Genomic DNA, 20,266 nt, shown 5'->3' on the forward strand with positions numbered 1-20,266 from the left:
ACTGTTCAAATTCATTCAGCAGTTCACAAAACCCAGCTGCAAAGCCACTGACATCAAACACTCCCAGGAACTCAGCGAAAAACTCAGCTCCTACTTCCACCTGAAGATCAAGGCCCTCTACGACAACTTCAGTGAGTCAGCAGAAAACAGCGCCACACCTCCCACCGCTGCCGAGAAGCCAATCATCACCTCCTGGGCCCCCGCCTCCATCAAGCTCATTTCCTCAACTATGAACAAGACACACTCAGGAGCCCCAAACGACCCCTGTTCCACTCACATCTTCCAGAGGGCTGCCGCAGCCATCGCATCCAAACTAGGACAAACACTCAACTGCTCCCTCACATACGGCTCCTGCCCAGATGACTGGAAGCATGCAGAGGTGAAACCCCTCCTCAAGAATCGAACGGTCGACCCTACCGACCTGAAGAAGTACGGGCCCATCTCTCTCCTCTCTTTCGCAGCCAAAGTCACTGAAAGACTCATGATTGCCCAGCTGACCACCTTCATCGAAGATAACTGCATCCTAGATGCATCCCAGTCTGGCTTCCGCAGCAACCACAGTACTGAGACTACCCTCCTCTCAGCCTCCGACTACATCTGTATGCTGCTAGATCAGGGGCACGCCATGGCCCTCATTCTCCTAGACCTTTCCGCAGCTTTCAACACCATCTCACATCGCATGCTAACCGCTAGACTCCACAACGCAGGAGTACAGGGTTCGGCCCTCGACTTTATCCACTCCTTCTTATCGGGCATCAGACTCCCCCCTTGCCTATCCAACCCCACCAACATCATCTGCGGAGTACCCCAAGGATCTTCAATGATCCCGACGCTTTTCAACATCTACATGGCCCCCATCGCCGCCATTGTCAAACACCACGGGCTTAGCATTGTATCGTACGCTGACAACACTCAACTCCTCCTCTCCCCCACCAAGAACCCAGAAATCACCCGACTCAGCTTCCAAGAAGGAATGAGAAACATAGCGGCCTGGATGAAGGACAGCTGTTTGAAGCTCAACTCAGAGAATCCCGAGGTCCTCATCCTCGGGCCCTGTACCTCCGCCTGGGACAACACCTGGTGGCCTTCCGCCCTTGGGACCCCGCCCACCACGACTGACCATGCTCGGAACCTGGACATCAACCTCCACTCCTCCCTCTCCATGAATCACCAGATCAACGTCGTCGCCTCCACAGTTTCAACTGCCTCCGCATCCTCGGGAAGATATTCGAATGGATCCCCCCTGACTGTAGAAAGACATTCACCCACGCATTTATCACCAGCAGACTGGATTACGGCAACGCCCTCTACGCTGGAACCAAATAAACTCTCCTGCGCAAGCTCCAAACCATCCAAAACGCTGCAGCCAGGCTGGTCCTGGGAACACCACGCCACAAACATATGACCCAGCACCTACGAAGCCTCCACTGGTTCCCTGTCGAGAAGAGGGTCACCTTCAAACTCCTCAACCTACAAATCCTTCAACAACATCAGACCCAAATACTTTAACAAGTCAAGTCAAGTCAAGTCAAATTTATATAGCGCGCTACATACCCAGAGGGTCTCAAGGCGCTTGAGGAAGGGTGGGGAATTACTTGTCAAATATCCAAGTTTCAAGTTGCTTTCTGAATGCTAGGTGGTTCTGAGTGAGACGAAGGTGAGTGGGGAGTGAGTTCCAGGTTTTAGCAGCCAGGTAGGAGAAGGATCTACCTCCCATGGTGGTTTTATTGATGCGAGGTACGGTAGCAAGGGCTTGGTTGGAGGATCGTAGCTGGCGGGGGGGGGGTGTAGAAGGAAAGTCGTGTGTTGAGGCAATCGGGTCCGAGTTCGTAAAGTGCTTTGTGTGCATGGGTTAGGAGGCGGAAAGTAATCCTCTTATTGACGGGGAGCCAGTGGAGTTTTTTCAGGTGACTGGAGATGTGGTATGTTTCCATGTTCCCAAGAGAAACCTCTGCTTCTCCAACCTCACCCTGGCAGAGGTCCCCCGCATCTGCAGAAGCAGCGCCGGCGGGAGAGCTTTCTCCTACATTGCAGCGAAAACCTGGAACGATCTCCCGATAGGCATCAGATGCTCCCCAACCCTCCACGTGTTCAGGAAGGACTTCAAGCACTGGCTCTTCAACTGACCCGGAGCTGTCTCTCCGCCCCCAGCTCCTTGAGACCCTCACGGGTGAGTAGCGATCTCTATGAAACACTGATTGATTGAATTTGGGACTCGTTAATGCAAAGTTGCAATCTGAGATTGCTTTTTTCATTGCATTTAGGGGATCGCAAATTGTGATTCCCCAACTGCATTTGCAAAATAGGTAATCACAAATTTTGCGATTACCTATTTTGCGAATGGCTTTGGGGTTGATGCATCTCAAGTGGCTAATTATTGGTCGCAAAGGGGCCAATTCTGCAAATCTGCCAGTTTGCGATTGGTAACTAGCTTGATGCATGTGCCCCAAAAAGTGATGTGGAGAGTGTTAAATGGGATGATAAAAAAAGGGCTGACTTATCTTAAAAACACAAAAGGGTGATGGCTGTCTTGCAGTGCTGAGGTTGAGAAGCAAAGGATCAGGGTTAGGAATACGGTGTGTTTTATAGGGTGATTTCCAGGCGTGTCCACTTGGCCAATGACCAACAGCTGTGTAGTTTTTGAGTCCATCCAATAGACACTGTTGTTGTGCTTTGCTGCAAGCGTACTGCGGTGGTCTACTGCCATTAGGGAACCGCTGGTGGGGGACTGTCAGTGCAACTGTGTTGTCGTAATAGGCTCAGTGGGAAGCTGTGGCCCTGACGGCAATGGAATATGCATCACCAGCATTGCAAACCGCCATTTCCAGGCAGGAACAATGCTGTTGACTCAGTTGACGTTTCATGCTGCATGCCTTTTAAAACAGCAGGTGGAAGACCGCAGCAGCAAGGATCTTCTAGGGACCACTGCAGATGCAGTATGGTGGTCAGACTGCCAAATAATTAATAATCAGGCCCAAAGTATGCCCTCTGCCAGGTCTGCTGGCTTGGTGGACTAATGTGACCACTGTAGGGGCCTGTGTTTTACCTCATGGTCATTCTCAGCCTTTCATTCTTTCATCAACCCACTGCTATTTCACCAGTGCATGAAAAAAGAAAATGAAAATTATAGGATGTTATTATCATTTCATTTTTCTATGCAGCACTCGGGTGTAGGGCTGGACTCTGTGACGCCAGAGCAGAGTGAGGAGTGGTTTGCTCTCCATACGTACTTAGCATGTTCTCGGGGGCCTGTGTTGCACAACCCCGTGGAGAACATGCCTAGCCTCCCAGGCACTGCCTGAGCAGCCAAACAAGCCACTCAAACCAATCACCACGCTGATCATGCAGGATTGTGATTGGTTGTGAGAGTCCGGAAGCCTGGGTGCTTCCAGTAGATCTGAAGAGGACAGAGGAGAGGCATGCAGCGGTGCGCACCGGAGAAGTTAAGTTAATTTTTTACATTTTATTTTAATTCATTCCCTCCACCCCCACCTTCACCGTTCGGAGGCAGCCGCCACTGCCTGCCATGTTCTACAGGAAGAAGACATTTTTAGCAGAACAAGCACAAGAGCATTCATATTATCCCACACCAACGGAGGTACTGCTATAGTGGTTGGAACACCAGGAACTCTTCTGCAGAGTGTTATCCATGAAGGAGAATGATTCATCAAAAGTTGCCCTAAATTTCACAGAATACCCCAACACTCAGAGACTTCTGTTGGCTCCCACTTACCACACATATTAATTTCATGACCTGGCCAGGTGCCTATTAACCTGTATATAATGGAGTCCATCTTTCCTGGCAGCCCAGGTTTTGGAGTGCGGAGAAAAATAAATCCATAAATATTTGCAAATGCGTGAATATTTAACAGATATGAATATAAGCATGATACCTAACCCTCTTATTGAGGCTAATAAAAAAGGCGCTTGAATTGGAGTATTGTACAACTTAATGCTAGAGGCCATGCCCAATGACATAGAAGTTCAAGTGAGTAAATGGGAGAACAGGTTAGGATGCTCTGGAATACCATTCGAGAGATCTATTGAGCTTGCTGGACGAATACTCATGTCCGCTAATCCTAAAACACAACACTATAAGACCTTGTTTTATATGTACCGTACTCCTGACAAAATCTCAAAGTGGGGAGGAGACCCAGATGGAAAATATATCAGATGCAGCGGCCATCATGCGGATGTAAAACATATTTTTGGTACTTGTGTAAAATTAGTAGAATCGTTTGGGCAGGTAAATAAGTTTCTATCTGAGATCTTGGGTACACCCTTTCAGCTCTCAACCATGCAGATTCTGCTTGGTATAGATACGGGCGTGTACAAGCCGACCCTAGCAATAACGTTAGTTATCTGATATTTGTGGCCACAGCGGTTCTAAGGCTATGTATAGCCTCATGTTGGCTGCAAAGTGAACCTCCTTCATTTGACGTATGGCGAACTCAGTTTTTATTCACTTATAATTTGGAATATAATCTATACGTTATGAAGGGAAGGCGAAAAATGGCATTGGGGCAGCAAATATGGGGCCCGGTTAGAGCTTATATGGAATCAGAAGACTGAGCAATCCTGATCTTCCAAGCATCATTTTTTTGGTTTATTTATTTATAACTGACTGTCAATAGGATAGCTACGAAATATTGTTTCATCTGACTCATTTTTATAATATATGTAACATTGGATGTAATTGGATTGTGCAGGTTATGAGGTTTGATCTGTTGTAGCTATATATTTTGCATTTTCTTTTTTGTTCTTTTTGTGAAAAATAAGCTCAGCACACTGTTCTTGCACCACACATCTGATTAATGACAAATTGTACGATATAATTTGTATTTGTGATCTCTACTCAATAAAGATATTTAAAAAAAATAATGCAAACATGGCATAAGTGACCCATGTGATGACCACACAGCCAAATAAATGTATATGGCCTGGTGTTGTGAGTCACCAGGACTCCAGTACGCACTACTTCAAAACAATTATTTGACGTTAGTACATTCTTTTTATTTAAACAAACAATGTTGAAGCAATCGTTTTGTACGCTTTGATATTTTACATTCCTAAAAACAATATATTCGTATCATTACTTTCACAGAAATGCAAACAAATTCAATGGTTCATACAACATAAATCATAATGATTAATCTACACCCAATGCATTTCGGGGCAGGTGCCCCTTCATCAGGGGTCTGTGTATGGAAAAAGAAAAAAGAAAAGAAAGAAAGAAATCTCATTACTTTTGATGCAAGAATGAATCTCAAGACTTTGATACGAAGTTTAAATGTTCAAATAGCTCCTTACCACGAGTATGAAGGAATTATATATTCCAATAGAACTTCATGAATTTGTGTTGTCTAGATGAAGGAAAACGATATAGGTTTTTTGATTATACATATCTATTTATTAAAATAGACATCGTATGGGCCAAGATATTATGAAACTGTTACCTGAGTAGTTAACTCTGAAAAAATCTGTGAAAAAAAGCGAAAACGAGGGGAATATATATGAAAAAAAGAAGGGAATATATATGAAAAAAAACGTACATCAAGAGCATTCAAACTTTTCAAACATGCTCAATAATTGAGCTCACCTGTGCTGTAGTCCAATATTTTTCAAGAGCCTAAACAAAAAATAAATAAAACCACAGTCAAGGACGCTGAGTCAAGATTACGTGTGATCATGACTATTTCAATAAATTACACGGCAAGGGATTTACCTGCGAGCCTTAGTTGTTTTGTTTCAGTCTCGCCAGATTCTCAAAAACCAGTAATCCTGCCAATAAAAACGACAGTCTTTTAAACACTGGCCAGCACATAGCTGTTTCAAAAATGACCGTGGCCGTCAGACCGCTGTCTATCCTTACCGAAAAGTAGCCGATCAGTCACCCGTAGTGGCGTTCTTCCCGAGTCTCGTTACAAGCGATTAGTCCCTTCTCTAATTTAAATGCGTCGGCTCGCACATGGAAACAAACGAAGGACTTACTTCGTATTCCGTTCTTTCAACTAACGTAACGACCCTTCTTAACTCATTTGAGTCTCAATTAAAGTGAATATAAGTTTTTAAAAAAACGTATATTCTTGCAATATATGTTATATTCTACAAGTATGCAAAAAGTGCGATATTCGTCGTCCGTAAAATACTTCTCGAAAAAAAGTAGCCGCCATGTTTGAATGGTGGCGATTACTTAATGCCGAATCTACAGAACATATATTGAGTGAGGGAACAGAGAAAGAAGAAAGAAAGAAGTGTAAAGGAGATTTTGGAAAATCATTTACAAAATATCAATCTCAGGTCATAACAGTTCCTGCCTATTTACATTCTCCAATTCAAGGTGTCACCAGTAAACAACAAGCTGCCTGTTGTGTTTCAACAGTCTAACACTCTTTAATATGTATGTATACCTATGTGTGGGTATCATTGTGTGTCAGGCAACCCGAGGACTCAAGATGTGTGTACCTCACAAAAAACATATGAGTTCCAGTTTATCATTCAATCCATTCGGAATGAGGGTTTGCAATTTGCGAATCCAAAAAGTCTCCCTCTGGAGAAGTACTTTTGCATTGTCCACACCCAACCTTTGTGGAACCAATTCAATTATTTGAAATCTTAGTTGGGCAATAGAATGCCCCGCTTCAATCCAGTGCTTAGCCAGAGGTGAAGTCAGATTTTTGTTTCGGATACGGCTTTTATGTTCCGAGAGTCTCAGTTTTAGTTTTCTGTCCGTTTTGCCGACATATAGTAATCCACATGGGCACTTGATTGAATATACCACATGTTCAGAGTTACAATTGGTGGTGTGTCTCAACAGTATTTTTTCACCTGTGCGAGGATGTAGAAGAATATCACCCAGTATAGCATTGTTACAATTTTTGCAGTTATAACATCTCGTGGTGCCTTTAAATACTGATGCTTGGGTGGTGATATCACTCGTTGGTTTGTTGAGTAGTTCCTTTAGGTTTTGTGATCTTTTATATGCAAACAAAGGTCTATCACAAAATAATGATCCAAAATCTTTCTCTGCTGCTACGATCTCCCATCGTTTAAGAATTATTCTTTGGATATCCCTTGATGCTGATGAATATTTTGAGACAAAAACCATCCTTTTGTTGACCATCTTAGGTTTTTTTTGTAAAAGATCTGTCCTTGGAGTTGCTTTTATCTTATCCAGATCTGCCTCTAACAACTTATTAGGGTAACCCCTATCTAGATATCTTTGTTTTTGTTGGTTCAGGCTCTTTTCGCATTCAACCTCATTTGAAGAAATTCTTTTGATCCTCATGAACTGAGAAGCTGGGAGATTGTTGATAAGGTTTGCCGGATGGAAGCTTCCATACAGTAGTGCTGTGTTCTTATCAGTCTCTTTCTTAAACAGTTTAGTTTGAATCAATCCATCTTTTAGTTCAATTAGAACATCCAAAAAAGGTAATGCAGTATTGCTTATACTGTGCGTGAATTGTATCCTGGGGTTGGCCAAATTTAAACTCTTGATGTTTCGAAGAAGCTCTGCAGAGGAACGTTTCCATATTATGAATATGTCGTCGATGTAACGCTTGTAATAAACAATTCCTTCCTGCCACGTGGGATCCTCAAGTATGTAATCCAGCTCAAATTTCGCCATGAAAATGTTGGCATAAATACATGCTCCCATCATCCTGTTAATTGAGTGTAAAATTCACCTTGCCAAAGAAAGTAGCTGTTTTGAAGGCAAAACTCCAGTAGCTGTAGTATGAGATATTTGAGCTCGTCCGGTTTGTCTGTTCTTAACAAAGCCCACTCCATAGCTTCCAATCCCTGCTTATGAGGGATTGATGTGTAAAGGGAAGCAACATCAATAGTACAAAGTGTCCAATCTGCATTGTCATCAATTGTGATTGTTGAGAGACTCCTTAAGAAATCTGATGTATCCTCTAGATAAGTGACCCAATCTCGAATAAATGGCTGCATATGTGCATCAATGAAAATGCCAAGATTCTAAAAAATTGAAGAACACCCAGAAACAATGGGCCTGAAAGGTGGGTCATTCAAATTTGTATGTACTTTCGGTAGAAAGTACATTTTGGGTCTTCTGGGATATATCTGCCTCAAGTACCGTTTCGTTGTATTGTCAATCCAATTTAGTTCCTCAGCCTTATCCAAAATGTTGTCCAAATTTTGAGATATACTGTTGTCGGGTCATTTTCAAGTTTAGCATATGTTTCCTCATTCTGCACATGCTCATCACCCTTCTGTTTATAGAACATGAAATCCATGAGAACAAGTCCACCACCCTTATCTGCTTTCTGAAACATCAAGTCCTTGTTCTTCGCTAGCCTTTGGAGAGCACTGTATTCAGCTCGTGTGAGATTCTTAGCTTTCCTCTTGAATTGGATTCTGTTCATGTCAGCCTTTACTAAAATTTCAAAGTATCCAAGGTTTTGTGGGATATTGGTGCCATGAAGTTGCTTTTTGGTTTAAATTGTCTGTCAACATCCTCCGTGTCTTCAACTGGGTTCAAAATTGTGAAGAAATGTTTCAGCCTCAGGATTCTCATGAACTTAAAGAATGCTACCTCCACTTCCAATGCGTTAGTATTATATGTGCTCACGAAAGATGTACCTTTATTCAAAAGTTTCTTTTCGAAGTTTGAAAAGGAGTAGCTGGAGATATTAATTACAAGGTCTTGGTCTGACTTCGCAACCCCGTCTTTTTCAATTGTTCTTTGTCCTTCTCCCTTTCCCTTTCCTTTTCCTTGTCCTCTTCTCGTCTTTTGTCTCCAGTTTGAGTTGTTGGAACCTCTGGTGGTTTGCTCGGTGGTAAATCCTTCTCTAAAAAAGAAACCGATGACGGTCCAGCTGCTGTATCTACTTGATCAGAAGGTTGTGATGTTGATTTCTGTGGTTGTGTGGCAATCAAGGGCTGCCTTACAGTACTCAGTTCACTATCAGAAACTACACTCTCGTCCGAGGAAGCAGGTTGATGTTTTTTACTATTGAATCTCCTCTTGGCGTAGACCTCCGCCCACGTGTAGGCCTCGTTTAACTTATAATCAATAGTGTCACGTTTGAATTTACGCAACTTAGTTTCTTCTAGCTCCTTTCCGTATTTATCCAATCGTGTGTTGATATCTTTTAAGGTCCTAGCCCATACATCTTCCTCAATCCTCTCTGATAGATCTCGTTTTACATTAAATATTTCCTCCTCCAAATCATGTATAGTCTTCGCGAGTTCCTCAATTAGCAATAAGATCAAATCCAGGGAACATTTATTCAAGATTTCAAACCACTTTTCCATGAATTTTGGATTGTTGTTTAACCTATATAGCATCGGTCTTATAGCTAGTCTCAAGCCTCTGGGAATACGCTTCACACGATGATACTGTATAAGCGTCGTGGCATGTAGTCGCTGATTTAACTCACGCCTGGTAAGGTATTCGAGTTGTTTTAATTGTTGTGTCACGGACCCTCCTTGTGCATCAAAAGTTTTTGATTCCTGTGATAGACCTTTGTTTGCATATAAAAGATCACAAAACCTAAAGGAACTACTCAACAAACCAACGAGTGATATCACCACCCAAGCATCAGTATTTAAAGGCACCACAAGATGTTATAACTGCAAAAATTGTAACAATGCTATACTGGGTAATATTCTTCTACATCCTCGCACAGGTGAAAAAATACTGTTGAGACACACCACCAATTGTAACTCTGAACATGTGGTATATTCAATCAAGTGCCCATGTGGATTACTATATGTCGGCAAAACGGACAGAAAACTAAAACTGAGACTCTCGGAACATAAAAGCCGTAACCGAAACAAAAATCTGACTTCATCCTCTGGCTAAGCACTGGATTGAAGCGGGGCATTCTATTGCCCAACTAAGATTTTAAATAATTGAATTGGTTCCAAAAAGGTTGGGTGTGGACAATGCAAAAGTACTTCTCCAGAGGGAGACTTTTTGGATTCGCAAATTGCAAACCCTCATTCCGAATGGATTGAATGATAAACTGGAACTCATATGTTTTCTGTGAGGTACACACATCTTGAGTCCTCGGGTTGCCTGACACACAATGATACCCACACATAGGTATACATACATATTAAAGAGTGTTAGACTGTTGAAACACAACAGGCAGCTTGTTGTTTACTGGTGACACCTTGAATTGGAGAATGTAAATAGGCAGGAACATTTATGACTTGAGATTGATATTTTGTAAATGATTTTCCAAAATCTCCTTTGCACTTCTTTCTTTCTTCTTTCTCTGTTCCCTCACTCAATATATGTTCTCTAGATTCGGCATTAAGTAATGTCCACCATTCAAACATGGCGGCTACTTTTTTTCGAGAAGTAGTTTACAGACGACGAATATCGCACTTTTTGCATACTTGTAGAATATAACATATATTGCAAGAATATAAGTTTTTTTTAAAACTTATATTCACTTTAATTGAGACTCAAATGAGTTAAGAAGGGTTGTTACGTTAGTTGAAAGAACGGAATACGAAGTAAGTCCTTCGTTTGTTTCCATGTGCGAGTCGACGCATTTAAATTAGAGAAGGGACTAATCGCTTGTAACGAGACTCGGGAAGAACGCCACTACGGGTGACTGATCGGCTACTTTTCGGTAAGGATAGACAGCGGTCTAACGGCTACGGTCATTTTTGAAACAGCTATGTGCTGGCCAGTGTTTAAAAGACTGTCGTTTTTATTGGCAGGATTACTGGTTTTTGAGAATCTGGCGAGACTGAAACAAAACAACTAAGGCTCGCAGGTGAATCCCTCGCCCTGTAATTTATTGAAATAGTCATGATCACACATAATCTTGACTCAGCGTCCTTGACTGTGGTTTTATTTATTTTTTGTTTAGGCTCTTGAAAAATATTGGACTACAGCACAGGTGAGCTCAATTATTGAGCATGTTTGAAAAGTTTGAATGCTCTTGATGTACGTTTTTTTCATATATATTCCCCTCTTTTTTTCATATATATTCCCCTCGTTTTCACTTTTTTTCACAGATTTTTTCAGAGTTAACTACTCAGGTAACAGTTTCATAATATCTTGGCCCATACGATGTCTATTTTAATAAATAGATATGTATAATTAAAAAACCTATATCGTTTTCCTTCATCTAGACAACACAAATTCATGAAGTTCTATTGGAATATATAATTCCTTCATACTCGTGGTAAGGAGCTATTTGAACATTTAAACTTCGTATCAAAGTCTTGAGATTCATTCTTGCATCAAAAGTAATGAGATTTCTTTCTTTCTTTTCTTTTTTCTTTTTCCATACACAGACCCCTGACGAAGGGGCACCTGCCCCGAAATGCATTGGTTGTAGATTAATCATTATGATTTATGTTGTATGAACCATTGAATTTGTTTGCATTTCTGTGAAAGTAATGATACGAATATATTGTTTTTAGGAATGTAAAATATCAAAGCGTACAAAACGATTGCTTCAACATTGTTTGTTTAAATAAAAAGAATGTACTAACGTCAAATAATTGTTTTGAAGTAGTGCGTACTGGAGTCCTGGTGACTCACAACACCAGGCCATATACATTTATTTCACGTAGTTTGCAGGCACTAGTCCAGTACAGCACACATATCGGATTAACATTTTGACTTATGTGAACTGAGTGCAGCACCCTTCCATATTCATTTCACACAGCCAAATAGCCTACCAGTGTCTTCTATGTAACCAGACACACAGATCACTCTGAGCATACCTAGGGCCCTGAGGGGGGAAAAGATGTACTTCCAATGATGTTGCCACTGTCACATCTGGAGGCAGCAGAAGTGGCCAACACAGATACAGACTCCAACTTAGCAGTCCACAATGGCCATGAGCCCATGCCATCCACCATGTTGTTCTTTGGGCCACAAATACAGTTGCACATTGGTGCCAGGTGTGTAGTCCTCTCAATTCTGACATCAGGCAATGCACACATTGATGAAAGCACACTCAGATGATGCACACTGCGGTTCCCTTACATGGGATGTCCCTGACTACCCCAATGCTGACAACGCCAGAAGGCCACGACTCAGAATGCAATGTCAAGGGCCATTACTCCAATGACATGAGAAAGTACAGGTAGGGAAAATGCATGGCAGCTGCGCCCAACACAGAGGACACTTACAAGCCATTGCATCACATTAGCAACATCACAGAGCTCAGCACTGGACCAGGCTTGGAACATATGCAGTCACTCACAACCAAAGTCACCCGTCCCAGAATACTCACCCCAAGCTTGCTGCTGATGCTCCTTCAAATGTGCATCTACCTCAGGCTGTGTCACAGCTCAGATGCAGGCCATTAGTGGTGTCATGCTCCTGCGTGCCAACCTTCCAGTCCGAGGGAGCAACCCCAGAGTCATCTCTGCCACGTTTTTGCTCAGCGAGCAGATGTCATCCCACCTCTTGTGACAGTGTGTGCGCCGTCGGTTGGAGATACCAAGAGCCCGCACCTTGCGTGCAATGGCCCTCCACACAGCCTTATACTGGCGGACTTTGAGCTGCAGGCATGGGAGACAAAAGGGGGGAAAATCAGTGACACTGGATTATGTACCACTATCTCTCAGTACAGGAGCATGATACTAACTCAGCACTACTTCACAGATATGTCTAGCAGAGACAATACAGCATCTCACATGGTCCATTAGCATGGGAGAACCATAAGAAAATTCATGCAGGTATAACGGTAGACACAGTACCTGTCCATCTCATACACATGCAGGATGCGAGCACAGAAAGCAATGTGTAGGTTGCCCACATCTACTATCCAGTTTGTGGGTGAGCAAGAAATACATTACATTGGTATTTATGTTTATGGGCAGACTCACTGTGCCCAGCACTGCGCAGCCATCAATGTCCATGCCCTGTGAATGGCTCACTGTGTCATGGAGGTCACATTGAGGGACATGATCTTACAATCTCACACCGTCTCACAAGGCCTGTCATGTGCAATCTACAGGGCCGAGATGGCTACTTGATGGATAGTCTAGCAAACAACACACATGTTTCACTCTATACATTCAGTGATGTGTCCTTGTCAGATTGGGCAGTGACTGTGCAGGCCAGGTGGGCTCACACTGAGGTCCAACATGGGGCATCAAAAATGTCACATGAAGGGACAAATTGAGAGCGCAAACAGTGCCTACAAATGCGAGTCAATGTACATGCTGGGGGAAATGGAAGGGGCTGTGCACAAAAGTACTGCAATCTGCTTTGTCATAGGTGATTTATCTCCAAGAGTGTCACCCTCTGGTAGTAAAGTCCTGAGCATAGTGCTCACCTATACGTGATGCAAATTTTAAGTCAGACACAATTCCATCAGTACCCTCTGGACGTGAATCCTTGCTAAGGCCACAGATGAGCCTGTGAAGAACATCAGGGACCCACGCACCCATGCATACAGGCGATTTCTGTCCTGACTCCTAGATTACCAACTTGCTGCGTCACTGTACACCTCTCTCCTTAATGAATACAAAAAGGCTATCACTCTCAAACCTACCCCTTCTCAATCCCTCTGTGATTCTCTCAATGACTATTTTATTGAGAAAATCGTCATCATTAAGTCGAATATTTCATTGCCTTCCCCTTCCTTTTCTAATCCCCAACCTCCGCCCAACCCGTTCTCTTTAGATCAAATACCTATGATCACCAAGGAAACCTTTCTGACTCTGCTTGCCAGGGTTAAATCAGGATCTCCGTCTGATATCTGCCCTGCACATATATTGAGAGAGATCTTTTTTGCCTGCCCCTCGCCCCCTCTAATCTTCCTCAATGATTCTCTTTGGACCCCTCTTTTTTGGCCTCCTTCCCTTGGCACCTCCCCTTCACCTTAAAACACTAGGGATTAATCTGAATAGCAACCTCACCATGCACTCCCAGATCAGCACTGTTGTTTCATCCTGTTTTTTGACTCTCCGTACAATACGCAAGGTCTCACGGTTCTTTTCTTTTTCTGCTCTTAAACTCATCCTTTTGGCCATGGTCATGTCACGTCTTGACTATGGCAACATTTTGTACAATGGTGCTCCTGCCTACGACCTCTGGCGCCTCCGACTTATTCAAAATCAAGCAGCCCGACTTATCTACAAACTCCCCAAGTCTCATCATGCTACACCCTTATTAAAAACCCTGCACTGGCTTCCCATTCGGGAACGCGCCGATTTTAAGAAGGGCTGCATGACCTTCCAGGCCCTGGCAGGAACTGCACCAGCTTTTATCAACTCCCAAATCAAAGCATACATCCCAAGCAGAGATCTGCGTTCCTCAATCCAATCCTTTCTCTCCGTTCCCCGCTTCAGGAAGAAGAAATCGGGGGGCCTGAAGTTTTCCACCTTGGCTCCCATTTTCTGGAATACTCTTCCATTTACCATTAGGTCCTCTTCCTCCTATCTTGACTTTCGGAAAGCTCTTAGGACCATTCTTTTTTTACAAGCCTACGCGCCCTAGTTGACTCTTTCCACTCCTCCGGGTCTGTGTCCTTAGCGCCAAGAAACAGCTTGGTGACCGAGCGCTTTACAAGTCCTTTAACTTCAACTTCAACTGTATGGCTGAAGAAACAATACATGTCCCTCCCATTCTGATGTACAGGCAGGAAAACGTGTGAAATAGGCTCCACACCCCTTTCCCCTGGAGACAGAATGCTAGGCAGTGTATGACACAACCCCACACTTACAGGCACATACTGCAGCAGATCAATGTCATGTGTGCACTCCCTGCTCTCTCACTTCCACTCTGAAACACTTACCATTACAGCACCATATAGCCTCACATACTGTGTGAGCACCTTGTCCACCAGGACCTCCAGCTCCTCAGTAGTGAAGGGACGGGCACGGATCTTCTCAATCCTTGACATCACTGGGTCCATGAGACAGGAGTAGCAGCAGTTGGTGGTTAGGGGTGTCAGCAGGCAGCAGGCTCTGGAGACAGGACCAGCAGCAGAAGCAGTCGGTGGTGAGGGGTGTCAGGCAGCAGGCTCTGGAGACAGGAGCAGCAGCAGCAACAGTTGGTGGTGAGGGGTGTCAGGCCGCAGGCTCTGGAGACAGGAGCATCAGCAGCAGTTGGTGGTGAGGGGTGTCAGGCAGCAGGCTCTGGCGACAGGAGCAGTAGCAGCAGGTGGTGGTGAGGGCTGTCAGGCAGCTGGCTCTGAAGACAGGAGCAGCAGCAGCAGCAGTTGGTGGTGAGGGGTGTCAGGCAGAAGGCTATGGAGACAGGAGCAGCATTAGGTGGTAGTGAGGGGTGTAAGGCAGCAGGCCATGGAGACAGGAGCAGCAGCAGGTGGTGGTGAGGGGTGTCGGGCAGCAGGCTCTGGAGACAGGAGCAGCAGCAGCAGTTGGTGGTGAGGGGTGTCAGGCAGCAGGCTCTAGAGATAGGAGCAGCAGCAGGTGGTGGTGAGGGGTGTAAGGCAGCAGGCCATGGAGACAGGAGCAGCAGCAGCAGGTGGTGGTGAGGGGTGTCGGGCAGCAGGCTCTGGAGACAGGAGCAGCAGCAGCAGTTGGTGGTGAGGGGTGTCAGGCAGCAGGCTCTGGAAGCTGTGGAAATGTGAGGCTCTCTCCTAGACATATATAGCCCCCTGGGGCAGTTACAGTGGCTCTATGTTGCTGCAATTAGTGATCCAGGTCAGCCTTTTTTAAATGCATCCAATGACTGGCTCTGCGGTGGCGGAGTACTCCTACCACGGTTTTCAAAATTTCATTAGGGTACCGCGATTGTGGTTCCCATTGGCTGTAAGGGCATGGGCCATGGCAGTGACATACCGCAGGGGTCAGGCGCTTGCTACAGCAATCGTGCATTTTTCAACTGCATCTAATGACCGGCTCTGTGGTGGCGCAGCACGCCTACTGCGATTTTCAAAATTGCATTACTCTACCGCGATTGTGGTTCCCATTGGCTGTAAGGGCATGGCCAAGGTGGATTACACACTGCAGGGGCCAGGCGCTCGCTAACGCGATCGTGCATTTATCAGTTGCATCCAATGACCAGCTCCGTGGTGGCGGAGCACGTCTACCGCGATTTTCAAAATTGCATTAGTCTTCCGCGTTTGCAGTTCCCATTGGGTGTAAGGGCTTGGGAATTGCAGTAACACACCACTGGGGCCAAGCAGTAGTTACCGCAATATGGGTGCCAAGCATTGCTAAGAATGACCGTGATTTGGGTGGCGGAGAATGCCAACCGCCAGTAGGCAATGCACATATCAGTATCACTACCGTGAGTAGGGCTGAAGCATTGGCAGTAACACACCGCTGGGGCCAGGCGGTAGCTACAGCGATATGGGTGCCAGACATTAGCGCCAGTGACCGTGATTTGGGTGGGGGAAGTGTGCTAACCGCCATTAGGCAATACACATATCACTATCACTACCACAAGTGGGGCTTTGGAATTTGCAGTGACACACCGCTGAAGGCAGGTGGTAGCTACCGCGATATGGGTGCCATACATTAGAGCCAGTGACATTGATTTGGGTGGCGGAGCATGCTAACCGCCAATAGGCATTACACATATCAGCATCACTACTGTGAGTGTGGCTCTGGCATTGGCAGTGACACACTGCTGGGGCCAGGCGGTAGCTACCACGATATGGGTGCCGTACATTAGAGCCAGTGACCGTGATTTGGGTGGCAAGCATGCCATCTGCCATCAGGCATTACACAAATCAGTGTCACTACTGCAAGTGTGGCTTTGGCATTGGCAGTGACACACCGCTGGGGCCAGGCGGTAGCTACAGTGATATGGGTGCCATACATTGATAAGAATTATCCTGATTTGGGTGGCGAAGCATGCCAACCACCATTTGACCATGGGCATATGCCTATCACTACCACAAGTGTGGTTTTGGCATAGACAGTAAGACACCGCTGGGGCCAGGCGGTGGCTACCGCAATATGGGTGCCATACATTGCTAAAAATGACTGTCATTTGGGTGGCGGAGCATGCCAACCGCCATTTGACCATGGGCATATGCCTATCACTACCGCGAGTGTGGTTTGGCATTGGCAGTGACACACCGCTGGGGCCAGGCAGTTGCTACGGTGATATGGGTGCCATACATTAGAGCCAGTGACCGTGATTTGGGTGGCGGAGCATGCCAACCACCATTAGGCAATACACATATCAGTATCACTACCGCAAGTGTGGTTTTGGCATTGGCAGTGACACACCGCTGGGGCCAGGCAGTAGCTACCGCAATATGGGTGCTATACATTACTAAGAATGACCATGATTTGGATGGCGGAGCATGCCAACCGCCATTAGGCAATAAATCTATCAGTATCACTACTGCAAGTGTGGCTTTGACATTGGCAGTGACACACTCCTGGGGCCAGGAGGTAGCTACCACAGTATGGGTGCCATACATTCCTAAGAAGGACCGTGATTTGGCTGGCGGAGCATGCCAACCGACATTTGACCATGGGCATATGCCTATCACTACCGCAAGTGTGGCTTTGGCATTGGCAGTGACCTACCACTGGGGCCAGGCGGTAGCTACCACAATGTGTGTGCCATACATTGCTAAAAATGACCATCATTTGGTTGGCGGAGTATGCCAACCGCCATTTGACCGTGGGCATATGCCTATCACTACAGCGAGTGTGGCTTTGGCATTGGCAGTAACACACCTCTGGGGCCAGGCGGTAGCTACCGCAATATGGTTGCCATTCATTGCTAAAAATGACCATCATTTGGTTGGCGGAGCATGCCAAATGCCATTTGACCATGGGCATATGCCTATCACTACCCCAAGTGTGGCTTTGGCATTGGCAGTGACACACTGCTGGGGCCAGGAGGTAGCTACCGCGATATGGGTGCCATACATTGCTAAGAATGACCGTGATTTGGGTGGCGGAGCAATTTGACAGCACTTATGGACACATCCATCATGCTGTACCAATGGCCAATGGGTAGTTCTCAACAGTGCACAGGGGCCACATGATTAATGGCACATGTTTGTGCACACGATGCCAATGTAACATTTGCCCCACTGCTGACTACACATGCCATGTTGGTGTATATGACTTTAAACATTGGCATGTACTCCCTGACATGTCACTTGTGATATTGCTGGGCATGTAGATAGAACAGTGTTGTGATGGACTCTCCAATGGATACATATGTCAATGTGTGAAAGGGCAGAACAATTCACAGTGATGAATGTCTGACTACCCAATGTGCATATTTGACTGTCTACTTTTTGTGGCTCATGCACAGACTTTTTGTTTATGCACAGACTGGGCTCCATGTGTTGTTGGTGTGTGCCCGGTTTGACTTACGCATCAAGGTGTGGCAGGTAAAACAGCTAGGTATGAGACAGTAGTGTTGCTGTTTCACACATATGCTGTCTGAACTACTCTCAGCGCTGCACATGCAAGATGTGGAAATATCACTTTGGGCATTCACATAGTCAGATATTGTTTAGGAGGTGCCAACTGTGTGAAAAGCGGACAGGTGAACGGATGGTGTAGCTGAAGGTGTCCCTACATGTAAGTTTGTCTGTGAGTTTAACTGTGGTGACAGTCATTGTTGGCGTTGTGTCAGTCAAAATGTAAGATGTCCGATACAGCTCCTGGTGGATTGCATTGACATGTTCCCCCTTTCATCTCACTTAGGAGGAGGCCAAATGGGCATTGCCCCTACACAGTGCTGGCAGACATGGAGGATGAGGAGGTCATATGGAAATTCCACCTGGATCGGCCCACCCTGCAATACCTATGTGCCATGTTGGAGCCCCACTGAGTGCTTTCACACCAACGCCCTGTATTTTTTTGCTTCTGGATCATTCCAGTACACGGTGTCCAGTGCAGGTGGGATGTTGCAACCTTTGTTCAGTATGGTGCTACGTGATGTCCTGTCCACTATGATGATCTACAGGACAGATATATCCACTTCCCCAGGAGGCATGAATTGGCAGCTGTGAAGGGAGATTTCTATGCACATGGGCACATCCCCAATATTGTTGGTGCCATTGACTGCACACATGTTGGCCTGGTTCCACCTCAGGCATGTGAGGACATCTACAGGATCAGGAAGCATTAGTAGTCCATCAATGTGCAAGTGGTGTGCCAGGCGGATATGATCATCTCACTCGTCTGTGCCAAATTCCCAGGCTCTGCCCATGACTCGTACATCATGCGTAACAGCATTGTGCCACAGCTGATGGATATTCTGCTGCCAGAGCATGCATGGATTGTGGGTGAGTACGAAGAGTCAGGTAGCGTGGGGTGTGTGTGACAAGTTGACTTCCGCTATAGTTATATTACAAAGTTGGTCTGTGTATCTCACACCTAGGTGATTCTGCATATCCCAACCGTTCTTGGTTGCTGAGCCCACTGCGGAATCCCAGGACCCCAAGTAAAGTCCGCTACAATGATGCCCATGAGAAGACACGTTGTGTGGTGGAGCGTACGTTCTGTCTTCTGATGTCACGTTTACGCTGCCAGGACAAACCCATAGATGCACTAATGTACTCACCCAAAAAGCTGTATCCGATTGTAGTTGCATGCTGCATGCTCCACAACCTGGCCTTCTGCAGGGAGACCCCCCTACTCCTGTATGCTGATGAGCAGCCAAGACCCCCGCCTGCTAACCACTAACCAATCCATGTCCAGTGACGAGGATAGTAGAGAGGAGGGAGGTGTCGACCTGCGTCAACAGCTCATCAACCGCTACTTCACTTGAAGGTGAGTGACAATGTACAATGGAGCCATTGTCTGCTGATGTCATTGGAGTGACTGTGGCCTGTTGTTGACTCAGTACTGGGTACCAATGTTACTGGGACAGCGTAGTTTGGCACAGATGCAAGATGTTCAGGTCAATACTGTTGCTCATTGTAATAGGTGCAGATTGGAGTACCCTGATGACAAGTGTGTAATGGCTGTGATGCCACCACCTGAATAGTGAATATTGTTCTGTTGTGTTTTCCTAGGTCCCTTCAGCCTCTCCTTGCCTACGTACAATCTGTACTCCAGGTACATTGTAATCATGGACTGCACATTATGTAATAAACACGGAGCAGACACAACGACGTGTGTGTAAGGAGTGTATATTTAAAATGGGTACATGTGACAGGGGAGTGAATATTTACGAAAAGGTGAATAGTAAAGCAATGAATTGTCAGTGATGTAAGCTGAGACAATCTAGTAGTCCCCAAATGGATGTGGTGACCCAGACCAAAAGACGGATGCCATTAACAAGGCAGTGTGAGGAAGGACAGTCAACAAAGTCAATGCAATGGTGAGGAGGGTTGCCATCATGGCTGGCTCTTTGACTAGC

Source organism: Lissotriton vulgaris, chromosome 3_1, assembly GCF_964263255.1.
Source record: "Lissotriton vulgaris chromosome 3_1, aLisVul1.2, whole genome shotgun sequence".
In the NCBI taxonomy this organism is placed as follows: Eukaryota; Metazoa; Chordata; class Amphibia; order Caudata; family Salamandridae; genus Lissotriton; species Lissotriton vulgaris.